The sequence below is a fragment of the Macaca fascicularis genome, chromosome X (assembly GCF_037993035.2).
Source record: "Macaca fascicularis isolate 582-1 chromosome X, T2T-MFA8v1.1".
In the NCBI taxonomy this organism is placed as follows: Eukaryota; Metazoa; Chordata; class Mammalia; order Primates; family Cercopithecidae; genus Macaca; species Macaca fascicularis.
The window spans coordinates 82,888,988-82,899,990 of NC_088395.1; the positions used below are offsets into that span (position 1 = coordinate 82,888,988).

The 11,003-nt window shown below is 39.2% G+C and overlaps 1 long non-coding RNA gene across 1 annotated transcript; it reads left to right on the plus strand.

Annotated features, from left to right (window-relative positions):
• Positions 1-229: 229 nt before the first annotated feature.
• Positions 230-7,968, plus strand: LOC141409454 (uncharacterized). Its single transcript, XR_012430287.1, has 2 exons — positions 230-647; positions 4,165-7,968. It is a non-coding gene; the product is annotated as an uncharacterized lncRNA (long non-coding RNA).
• Positions 7,969-11,003: the final 3,035 nt, after the last annotated feature.

Genomic DNA, 11,003 nt, shown 5'->3' on the forward strand with positions numbered 1-11,003 from the left:
GAATTGACTCTTAATCTCTGAGTGACTATAACTCCCTGATTTCTTTGCTATATATGACTAAAGATTTGATAAATATCTGCAACCTGAACCTGTCAGACTAGTGAATGCAGCCCAGTTCATATTAGAAGAATTAGAAGAGCAAGAGACTGGACATGCTTCAGTATTTGCTTTTCTTTTGGTAGCCAGAATGTTGCCTGAAAGCTAGCAAAAAAAAAAAAAAAAAAGAGGAAAACCAGAGTGGCTACGCTTTTTTTTTTTTTTTTTTTTTTTTTTGAGACAGAGTCTCACTCTGACTTCCAGGCTGGAGTGCAGTGGCGCGATCTCAGCTCACTACAACCTTGGCCTCCTGGGTTCAAGTGATTCTCCTGCCTTAGCCTCCCAAGTAGCTGGGACTACAGGCACGTGCCACCACACCCAGCTAATTTTTTGTATGTTTAGTAGAGACGGGTATTCTGTGAAGAAAGTGGATGGTAGCTTGATGGGGATAGCATTAAATCAAGAAATTACTTTGAGCAGTATGGCCATTTTCACTATATTGATTTTTTTCTCTCCATGAGCATGGAATGTTTTTCCATCTGTTTGTGTCCTCTCTTATTTTCTAGAGCAGTGGTTTGTTGTTCTCCTTGAAGAGGTCCTTCACATCCCTTGTAAGTTGTATTCCTAGGTATTTTATTCTCTTTGTAGCAATTGTGAATGGTAGTTCACTCATGATTTGTCTGTTTGTCTATTTTTGGTTTATTGGTGATTTTTGCACATAGATTTTGTATCCTGAGACTTTGCTGAAGTTGCTTATCAGCTTAAGGAGATTTTGGGCTGAGATGTTCGGGTTTTCTAAATATACAATCATGTCATCTGCAGACAGAGACAATTTGACTTCCTGTCTTCCTATTTGAAAATGCTTTATTTCTTTCTCTTGGCTGATTGCCCTGACCAGAGCTTCCAATACTACGTTGAATAGGAGTGGTGAGAGAGGGCATTCTGGTCTTGCGCCGATTTCCAAAGGGGATGCCTCCAGCTTTCATCCATTCAGTATGATATTGGCTGTTGGATTATCATAAATAGCTCTTATTATTTTGAGATATGTTCCATTTCCATCAATACCTAGTTTATTGAGAGTTTTTAGCATGAAGGAGTGTTGAATTTTATGGAAGGTCATTTCTGGATCTAATGAGATAATCATGTGTTTTTTGTCATTGGTTCTGTTTATGTGATGGATTACGTTTATTGATTTGCATACATTGAACCAGCCTTGCAACCCCGGGATGAAGCCGACTTGATCGTGGTGGATAAGCTTTTTGATGTGCTGCTGTATTCGGTTTGCCAGTATTTTATTGAGGATTTTCCCATCGATGTTCCTCAGGGATATTGGCCTAAAATTGTCTTTTTTTGTTGTGTCTCTGCCAGGCTTTGGTATCAGGATGATGTTGGCCTCATAAAATGAGTTAGGGAGGAGTCCCTCTTTTTCTGTTGTCTGGAATAGTTTCAGAAGGAATGGTACCAGTTCTTCTTGGTACCTCTGGTAGAATCTGGCTGTGAATCTGTCTGGTCCTGGACTTTTTTTGGTTTCTAGGCCATTGATTACTGCCTCAATTTCAGACCTTGCTATTGGTCTATTCAGGGATTCGACTTCTTCCTGGTTTAGACTTGGGAGGGTGTATGTGTCCAGGAATTTATCCATTTCTTCTAGGTTTTCTAGTTTATTTGCATAGAGGTCTTTTTAGTATTCGCTGATAGTAGTTTGTATTCCTGTGGGATCAGTGGTGATATCCCCTTTATCATTTTTTATTGCGTCTATTTGATTCTCTCTCTTTTCTTCTTTATTAGTATGGCTAGCAGTCTATTTTGTTGATCTTTTCAAAAAACCAGCTCCTGGATTCATTGATTGTTTGAAGGGTTTTTTGTTTCTCTGTCACCTTCAGTTCTGCTCTGATCTTAGTTATTTCTTGTCTTTAGTTATCTTTTGAATTTGTTTTATCTTCTCTAGTTCTTTTAATTGTGATGTTAGGGTGTCGAGTTTAGATCTATCTATCCTGCTTTCTCTTGTGGGCATTTAGTGCTATAAATTTCCCTCTAAATACTGTTTTGGCTGTGTCCTAGAGATTCTGGTATAGTTGTGTCTTTTTTCCCATTGGTTTCAAAGAACATCTTTATTTCTGCCTTCTTTTTGTTATTTTCCCAGTAGGCATTCAAGAGCAAGTTGTTCAGTTTCCATGTAGTTGTGTGGTTTTGAGCGAGTTTCTTAATCCTACCTTCCAATTTGATTGCACTGTGGTCTGAGAGACTGTTTGTTATGATTTTCATTCTTTTGCATTTGCTGAGGAGCTTTTACTTCCAATTATGTGGCCAATTTTAGCATAAGTGTGATGTGGTTCTGAGAAGAATATATTTTCTGTTGATTTGGGGTGCAGAGTTCTGCAGATGTCTATTAGGTCTGCTTGTTCCAGAACTGAGTTCAAACCCTGAATATTCTTGTTAATTTTCTGTCTCATTTATCTTTCTAATATTGACAGTGGGGTGTTAAAGTCTACCAGTATTATTCTGTGGGAGTCTAAGTCTTTGTAGGTCTCTGTGAATTTGCTTTGTGAAACTGAGTGCTCCTTATTGGGTGCATATCTATTTAGGATAGCTAGCTCTTTTTGTTGCATTGATCCCTTTACCATTATGTAATACCCTTCTTTGTGTCTTTTGGTCTTTGTTGGTTTAAAATCCGTTTTATCAGAGACTAGCATTGGAACCCCTGCTTATCTTTGCTTTCCATTTGCTTTGTAAATATTTCTTCATCCCTTTATTTTGAGCCTATGTGTGTCCTTGCACGTGAGATGGGTCTCCTGAATTACGCACACTGATGGGTCTTGACTCTATCCAATTTGCCAGTCTGTGTCTTTTAATTGGGGCATTTAGCCAGTTTACATTTAAGGTTCATATTTTTAATGTGTGAAATTGATTCTGTCTTTATGATGCTGGCTGGTTATTTTGCCCGTTAGTTGATGCAGTTTCTTCATAGTGTCGATGGCCTTTACAATTTCGTATGTTTTTGCAGTGAGTAGTACCGGTTGATCCTTTCCATGTTTAGTGCTTCCTTCAGGAGCTCTTGTAAGGCACGCCTGGTGGTGACAAAATCTCTCAGCACTTGCATGTCTGTAAAGGATTTTTTCTTTTTCACTTATGAAGCTTAGTTTGGCCGGATATGAAATTCTGGGTTGAAAATTCTTTTAAGAATGTTGAGTACTGCCTCTCTTCTGGCTTGTAGCGTTTCTGCAGAGAGATCCAGTGTTAATCTGATGGGTTTCCCTTCGTGGGTAACCTGACCTTTCTCTCTGGCTGCCCTTAACATTTTTTCCTTCATTTCAACCTTGGTGAACCTGACGATTATGTGTCTTGGAGTTGCTCTTCTCGAGGAGTATCTTAGTGGTGTTCTCTGTATTTCCTGAATTTGATTGTTGGCCTCTCTTGCTCGTTTGGGAAAGTTCTCCTGGATAATATCCTGAAAAGTGTTTTCCAACTTGGTGCCATTTTTCCCATCACTTTCAGGTACACCAATCAATCATAGGTTTGGTCTTTTCACATAATCCCATATATCTTGGAGTCTTTGTTTACTTCTTTTCATTCTTTTTTCTCTCATCTTGTCTTCACACTTTAAATTGATCTTCAATCTCTGATAGCCTTTCTTTTGCTTGATCTATTTGACTGTTGATCCTTGTGTATGCTTCACGAAGTTCTCGTGCTGTGTTTTTTAGCTCCATCAGGTCATTTATGTTCTTCCCTAAACTGGTTATTCTAGTTAGCAATTCCTCTAAACTTTTTTTCAAGATTCTTAGCTTCCTTGCATTGGGTTAGAACATGCTTCTTTAGCTCAGAGGAGTTTATTATTACCCACCCTCTAAAGCCTACTTCTTTCAGTTTGTCAAACTCATTCTCCATCTAGTTTTGTTCCCTTGCTGGGGAGGAGTTGTGATCCTTTGAAGGAGAAGAGGCATTCTGGTTTTTGGAATTTTCAGCCTTTTGTGCTGGTTTTTTCTCCTCTTTGTGCATTTATCTATCTTTGCTGTTTGATGTTGGTGAGCTTTGGATGAGGTTTCTGTCTAGACGTCCTTTTTGTTGATGTTGATGCTATTCCTTTCTGTTTTTTAGTTTTCTTCTAACAGTCAGCCCTCTCTCCTGCAGGTCTGCTGTAGTTTGCTGGAAGTCCACTCCAGACTCTTATCTGCCTGGATATCACCAGCAGAGGCTGCAGAACAGCATAGATTGCTGCCTCTTCCTTCTTCTGGAAGCTTCATCCCAGAGGGCACCCGCCAGATGCCAGCCGGGGCGCTCCTGTATGAAGTGTCCATCAACCCCTGCTGGGAAGTGTCTTCCCAGTCAGGACGCAAAGGGATAAGGGACCCACTTGAGGAGGTAGTCTGTTTCTTAGCAGAGCCTGAGCGCTGTGCTGGGAGATCCACTGCTCTCCGGAACTGTCAGGCAGGAACTTTTAAGTCTGCTGAAGCTGCACCCACAGTTGCTCCTTCCCTCAGGTGCTCTGTCCCAAGGAGATGGGAGTTTTATCTATAAGCGCCTTACTGGGGCTGCTGTCTTTCTTTCAGAGATGCCCTGCCCCGAGAGGAGGAATCTAGAGAGGCAGTCTGGTTACAGTGACTTTGCTCAACTTCAGTGGGCTCCACCCAGTTCAAATTTACCGGAGGCTTTGTTTACCCTGTGAAGGGAAAACCACCTATTGAAGCCTCAGTAATGGCAGATGTCCTTCCCCCCACCAAGCTTGAGAGTCCCAAGTCGACTTCAGACTGCTGTGCTGGTGGTGAGAAATCAAGCCAGTGGATCTTAGCTTTCTAGGCTCTGTGGGGGTGGGATCTGCTGAGCTAGACCACTTGGCTGCCTGGCTTCAGTCCCCTTTCCAGGGGAGTGAACGGTTTTATCTCACTGGTGTTCCAGGCGCCACTGGTGTTTGAAAAAATACTCCTACGGCAGCTGCTTGTGTGCCCAAAAAGTATTCCAGTTTTGTGCTTGAAACCCAGGTCCCTGGTAGTGTAGGCACTGGAGGGACTCTCCTGGTCTCCAGGTTGCGAAGACCATGTGAAAAGCATAGTATCTTGGCCTGAGTGTACCATTCCTCAGGGCACAGTCCCTCATGGCTTCCCTTGGCTAGGGGAGGGAGTTCCCCACCCCTTTCCCTTCCCAGGTGAGGCAATGCCCCGCCCTGCTTCGGTTTGCCCTCCACGGGCTGCACCCAATGTCTAACCAGTCCCAATGAGTTGAGCTGGGTACCTCAGTTGGAAATGCAGAAATCAGCTGCCTTCTGTGTTGATCTCGCTTAGAGCTACGGACCGGAGCTGTTCTTATTCAGCCATCTTGCCAGCCACCATCTAATGGCTTTTAAGAGTACATGCTTCAGTTATCTCCACATGTATATAAAAGTTTATTCATTACCTCATAGACACACTGAGCTTGATTGTTGAAACTGGTTAGAAGAAACCACAATATTTATAGTACATACAGTAAATACAAGGCTAACCACAGCATCATGATGCAAGAAAGGATTTACCAAGCAGAGAAGGGAAAAATGAGGCCTTTTTATTCCAGTGAACACAGGGAAAAAATAAAAATGAAAACTAATTGACAAGTTATGCCCTAGGCAAGAGCTGAACTGTAGATGCATATATCTAGCAGCAACAATTGTGCACAAAGCAAATAGGTTTCTCCATTAATTGTCTTTGGCAAATTCTTAAAAATATTTAAAACATTTGTTAGAGTCTTCATTTTATGAAAATGTCTTTTTTAAAAGGGGTAGGACAATGTTAAATACTTCATACTAGACAGACTTTGTTATTAAGAACTTTTACTGTATTAACTTTTTCTAGTTCATATGTTACTAAATATTCACAAAAGTGCATACATATACATTGCTTGAGGCTGAGGAAGAATAAAGATTATTGGTCACATACAGCTGTGCCCCTGATGGCCTTTTCCAGGTAGCTCACCAGTAAGAAAATGTGCCTATTGACTTCTCTCTGATTGGTTTTAGAGAATAAGAAACATGCAGTTGAAAGTCAGAGTGCTTTAAAGCAAGAGGCATCTGTCCAAAGACTGGGTGATGAAATCTGGGGAAAGGGAGGGAAATACACAGAATACTGCAGCTGCACTGTAAGGGGCCAGGAATTCAAGGCAGTATCCAAAGTTAGAGGTGAAGGAGTGGGCAGAATGGTGCTCTGGTGTGGTAGGCAATTGTTAAGATGGACTTAAGGTAACCACCGCTTGGCATACATGTTCTTTATAATTCCCATCTGTTTCAGTGTGGGCATGACTTGTGAATTTGAAGAAATTTTATTCCTGTGATTAAGTTACTAATCATTTTATTTTGAGTTAATCAAAGAGGAGATTATCCTGAGTGGATCTTGCCTAATCAGGTGAGCTCTTAGACAAGTGGCCACAGCAGATGTTCTCATGTTGGCCTTGAAGAAGCAAACAGCCATGTTGTGAGAGGAGGGTACTTTGTGGTAAGGACGTGAGAGTGGCTCTCTAGGACCTGAGATTGTTCCCTGTCTGACAACAAGAAAACAGGATTTCACTCTTAAGTTGCAAGTAATTGAATTCTGCCAACAACCAGTGAGCTTGTAGAAGACCTCAAGCCTCAGATGAAATTGATACCATGACTTCAGCCCTGTGAAATCCTGAACAGAGGACTCAGTTAAACTGTACCTGGACTCCTGACCCATAGGACTGTGAGATAATAAATGGGTGCTGTCTTAAGCCACTAATTACATGGCAATTTTTTTACAGAGCAATAGAAAACGACCACAGACTTTGGTACTTGGAGTGGAGTGTTGCTGTAACAAATGCCTAAAATGTGAAAGGGAGCTTTGAAATCAGGTACTGAATCGAGGCTGGAAGAATTTTGAGGAGCATGATAGAGAAAGCCCCAATTGTCTTAAACAGACTTGCAGTAGAAATAAGGACTTTAAGGATGCTGCTGATGAGGGCTCAGAAAGAAGTAAGGAACAGATTATTGGAAAGTAGAGGAAGGGGGATTGTAGCATTGTAGTTAGAGAGCAGGAAATTCGAGATTTGAGCCCTTGTTCTGAATTATTTGAAAGATGTTATTTGGGCTTACCATAAGTGTGCAAACAACTATTTATTCAGAATGTGGTAGCATTCCAATAAGACATCTTTTGGAGGCAGGGAAAAGGCAAAGACTAACTTTTACACTTGCAGAAGGGAAAACTGCAGCCATATTTAAGTTTTAAGTCACAGAATTTGTGACAATTTGTTACATCAATAATAGGAAATTAATAAAGACATGCTGAGCACTACCCCAAAAGTAGAGACATTGACTGAACTGTCTTTGTTTATTTTGAAACTATAAACACAGGGATATGTTGTACCAGAGGACTGAAGGCATAACCTGCATACAAAGTGAGCTTGAATGATTGTAAACCATTTTTAACTTACTCTCCACAGGAACTCCCATAGCTGAGTTTGTGTGTGTCGGGTGGTATTGATATAACTGGAAGTTCTCTAAATTTACCTTTATGGACAATAGGATTCTTATTAAAGAGAATGTGCTAATTTGAAGCTTATATATACATATTAATAAAACTCAACAGTAACTTCATCAATTGTATAGAACTTGGACCAGGAAAATATTTTTCTGGGGAAAAATATTTTATCATTAACATTGTTTAAAATTGCCAGAGCATGATGAAAATTTAAGCAGACAAGGTTTTTGTTGGTTTTTCTGTTTTTAAATTTTCTACAGAGAATACACCTTTTTTATAGCCTGCACTCAGTGTGGACAATTCTCATTACCCAACTTTGCTACATCATTATTGTTTTCACAAATTCGTCATTCAGATAAATAGCATCGTAACTGATTGTTCAAAAATAAAGACATGTATGTATGTTATGTAAATGGTCATTTTGCCTTGCCTAAATGTTTCTATCTCTAGAATTGTGAAAATATTACAACTGTCAATATGTTGTTGGTTTCCTGAATTACACTGCTGCCACTTGACTATATAACTGGCTAGTTTTTGAAATGTTTTAAATTTTGGATTCAGGGGACACATGTGCAGGTTTGTTACCTGGGTATATTGCATGATGCTCAAGTTTGGAGTATAGATAGTCCCATCACCTGAATAGTGAACATAGTACCCAATAGGTAGTTTCTCAGCACATAACCTCCTCTTTTACTCTCCCCCTCTAGTAGTCCCCAGTGTCTGTTCTCATCTTTATGTTTAGCTCCTGCTTACAAGTGAGACCACATTGCTGCAAAGGACATGATTTCATTCTTTTTTATGGCTGTGTAGTATTTCATGGTGTATATGTGCCACATTTTCCTTATCCCCACCACCATTGATGGGCATATAGGTTGATTTTACATCTTTGCTATTGTGAATAGTGCTGCTATGAACATGAATGCATGTGGCTCTTTGATAGAATAATTTTTTTTTGAGACAAGAGTCTTACTCTGTTGCCCAGGCTGGAGTGCAGTGGCATGATCTTGGATCACTGCCATCTTCACCTCACAGGTTCAAGTGATTCACATGCTTCAACCTCCTGAGTAGTTGAGATTACAGGCATGCACCACCACGCCCGGCTAATTTTTGTATTTTCAGTAGAGATTGGGTTTCACCATGTTGGCCAGGCTGATCTCAAATTCCTGGCCTCAAGTGATCCACCCACCTTGGCCTCCCAAAGTGCTGGGATTACAGGTGTGAGCCACCAAACCTGGCCTAGAACAATTTATTTTCCTTTGGTACATACCCATTAATGGAATTGCTGTGTTGAATGGTAATTCTAAATTCTTTGAGAAGCCTCTAAGCTGCTTTCCACAATGACTGAACTAATTTACGTTCCCACCAGCAGTGTATACATATTCCCTTTTATCCACAGTCTTACCAACATCTGTTATTTTTTTACTTCTTCACAGCCATTCTGACTGGTGCGAGGTGGTATCTCATTGTGATTTTCATTTTTCTGATGATTAATGATGAGCTTTTAAAAATATATTTGTTGGCTACTTGTATGTCTTTTTCTGAGAAGTGTCTGTTTGTGCCTTTGCCCACTTTTTCATGAAGTTACTGGTTTCTCGCTTGTTCAATTGTTTAATTTCCTTATAGATTCTGGATATTACACCTTTGTCAGATGCAGCTTGTGAATATTTTCTTCCATCCTGTAGGTTGCCTGTTTACTTTGTTAATAGTTTCTTTTGGTGTGCAGAAACTCTTTAATTAGGTCCCAATTGTTAATTTTTGTTTTTGTTGCAATTGCTTTTGAGAACTTAGTCATAAATTCTTTACCAAAGCTGATATCTAGAAGGGAATTTCCTAGATTTTCTTTTAGGATCTTTATAGTAAGAGGTCTTAAATTTAAATGTTTTATCCAACACGGTTAATTTTTGTGTATGGTAAAAGGAAGGGGTTGTTTCATTCTTCTGCATAAGGCTAGCCAGCTATTCCAGCACCATTTATTGACTAGAAACTTCTTTCCCCATTTCTTGTTTTTATCAACTTATTGAAGATCAGTTAGTTGTAGGTGTGCAGCTTTATTTCTGGGTTCTCTTATTCTGTTTCATTGGTCTATGTGTCTGTTTTTGTACCATTACCATGCTATTTTGGTTACTGTTGCCTTGTAGTATGGTTAGAAGTTGTGTCATGTGATGCCTACAGCTTTTTTATTTTTGCTTAGGACTGCTTTCACTATTCAGGCTCTTTTTTGGCTTCATTTGGAATTTTTTTCTATTTTTGTGAAAAATGATGTTGCTGTTTTGATAGTGTTGAATCTGTGGATTGCTTTGTGTAGTATAGCCATTTAAACAACATTGATTCTTCTAATCCATGAGCATGTAATGTTTTCTTCTTTGTGTCATCTATTCTTTCTTTCAGCAGTGTTTTGTAGTCTCCTCCTTGTAGAGATCTTTTCCTTTCTTAGATAGGTGTATTCCTAGGAATTTTATATTTTGTGGCTTTTGCAAATGGGATTGCATTATTGATTTGGCTCTCAGCTTGAATGTTATTGGTATATAGAAATGCTACTGGTTTTTGTACATTGATTTTGTATCCTGAAACTTTACTGAAGTAATTTATCAGTTCTGGGAGGTTTTGGGCAGAGTCTTTATTGTTTTCTAGGTATAAAATCGTATCATCGGTGAAGAGAAGTAATTTTACTTTTTCTTTTCCTATTTGGATACCTTCTTTTTATTTCTCTTGTCTAATTGCCTGTGGAGGATTTTACATGGGAGATTTTTATTGGCCAGTCCTAGAACTGATCTGTATCTTCTACTCACATTCTTTCAAATATAACTCAGTCCCCTGCAAGAAGACTGAAGAGGAGAGGGGGAAATTTATTCTAGGCACGTGCCCAGGAAAATGAGGAGAAAAATGTTTTGATGATTACCTACCCAGTCACTGTTACAGTAGGTAGTTATTCTTATCTCCCATGCATATGATTGATTTCAGCTAATTCATTGATCAAATTCTAGAAACAGGTTCCCATTGTTACTCTGTTACCCAATGAATTTCTAATTGCACACTTCTTTTTTTAAGCCAGCTTTACTGAGGTATAATTGTGAAATGAAATTGTATATATTTAAGTTGTAAAACATGTTTTGATACGTATATACAATATGTTATGAATGGATTACCACAATCAAGCTAATTAACATACCTATCACCTCCCATTATTACCACTTAGTTTTTTCTGGTGAGAATATTAAAGATCAACTCTCTTAAATTTCAAGTATACAATACTTTATTAACTATAGTCACCATTTTGTACATCAGGAGTCCAGAACTCACTCATTCATCTTACAATTGAAGGTCCGTACCCTTTGAAAACTATCTCTTCATTTCCTTCACTCCAGCCACTGGCCATCACCCTTCTACTCTCTGCTTCTATAAGTTGAACTGTTTCAGAGTTTACATATAAGTGAGATCATGCTGTAATTGTCTATCTCTACCTGGCTTATTTCACTTTGCATAATGCCCTCCAGGTTTATATGTGTTGTAACA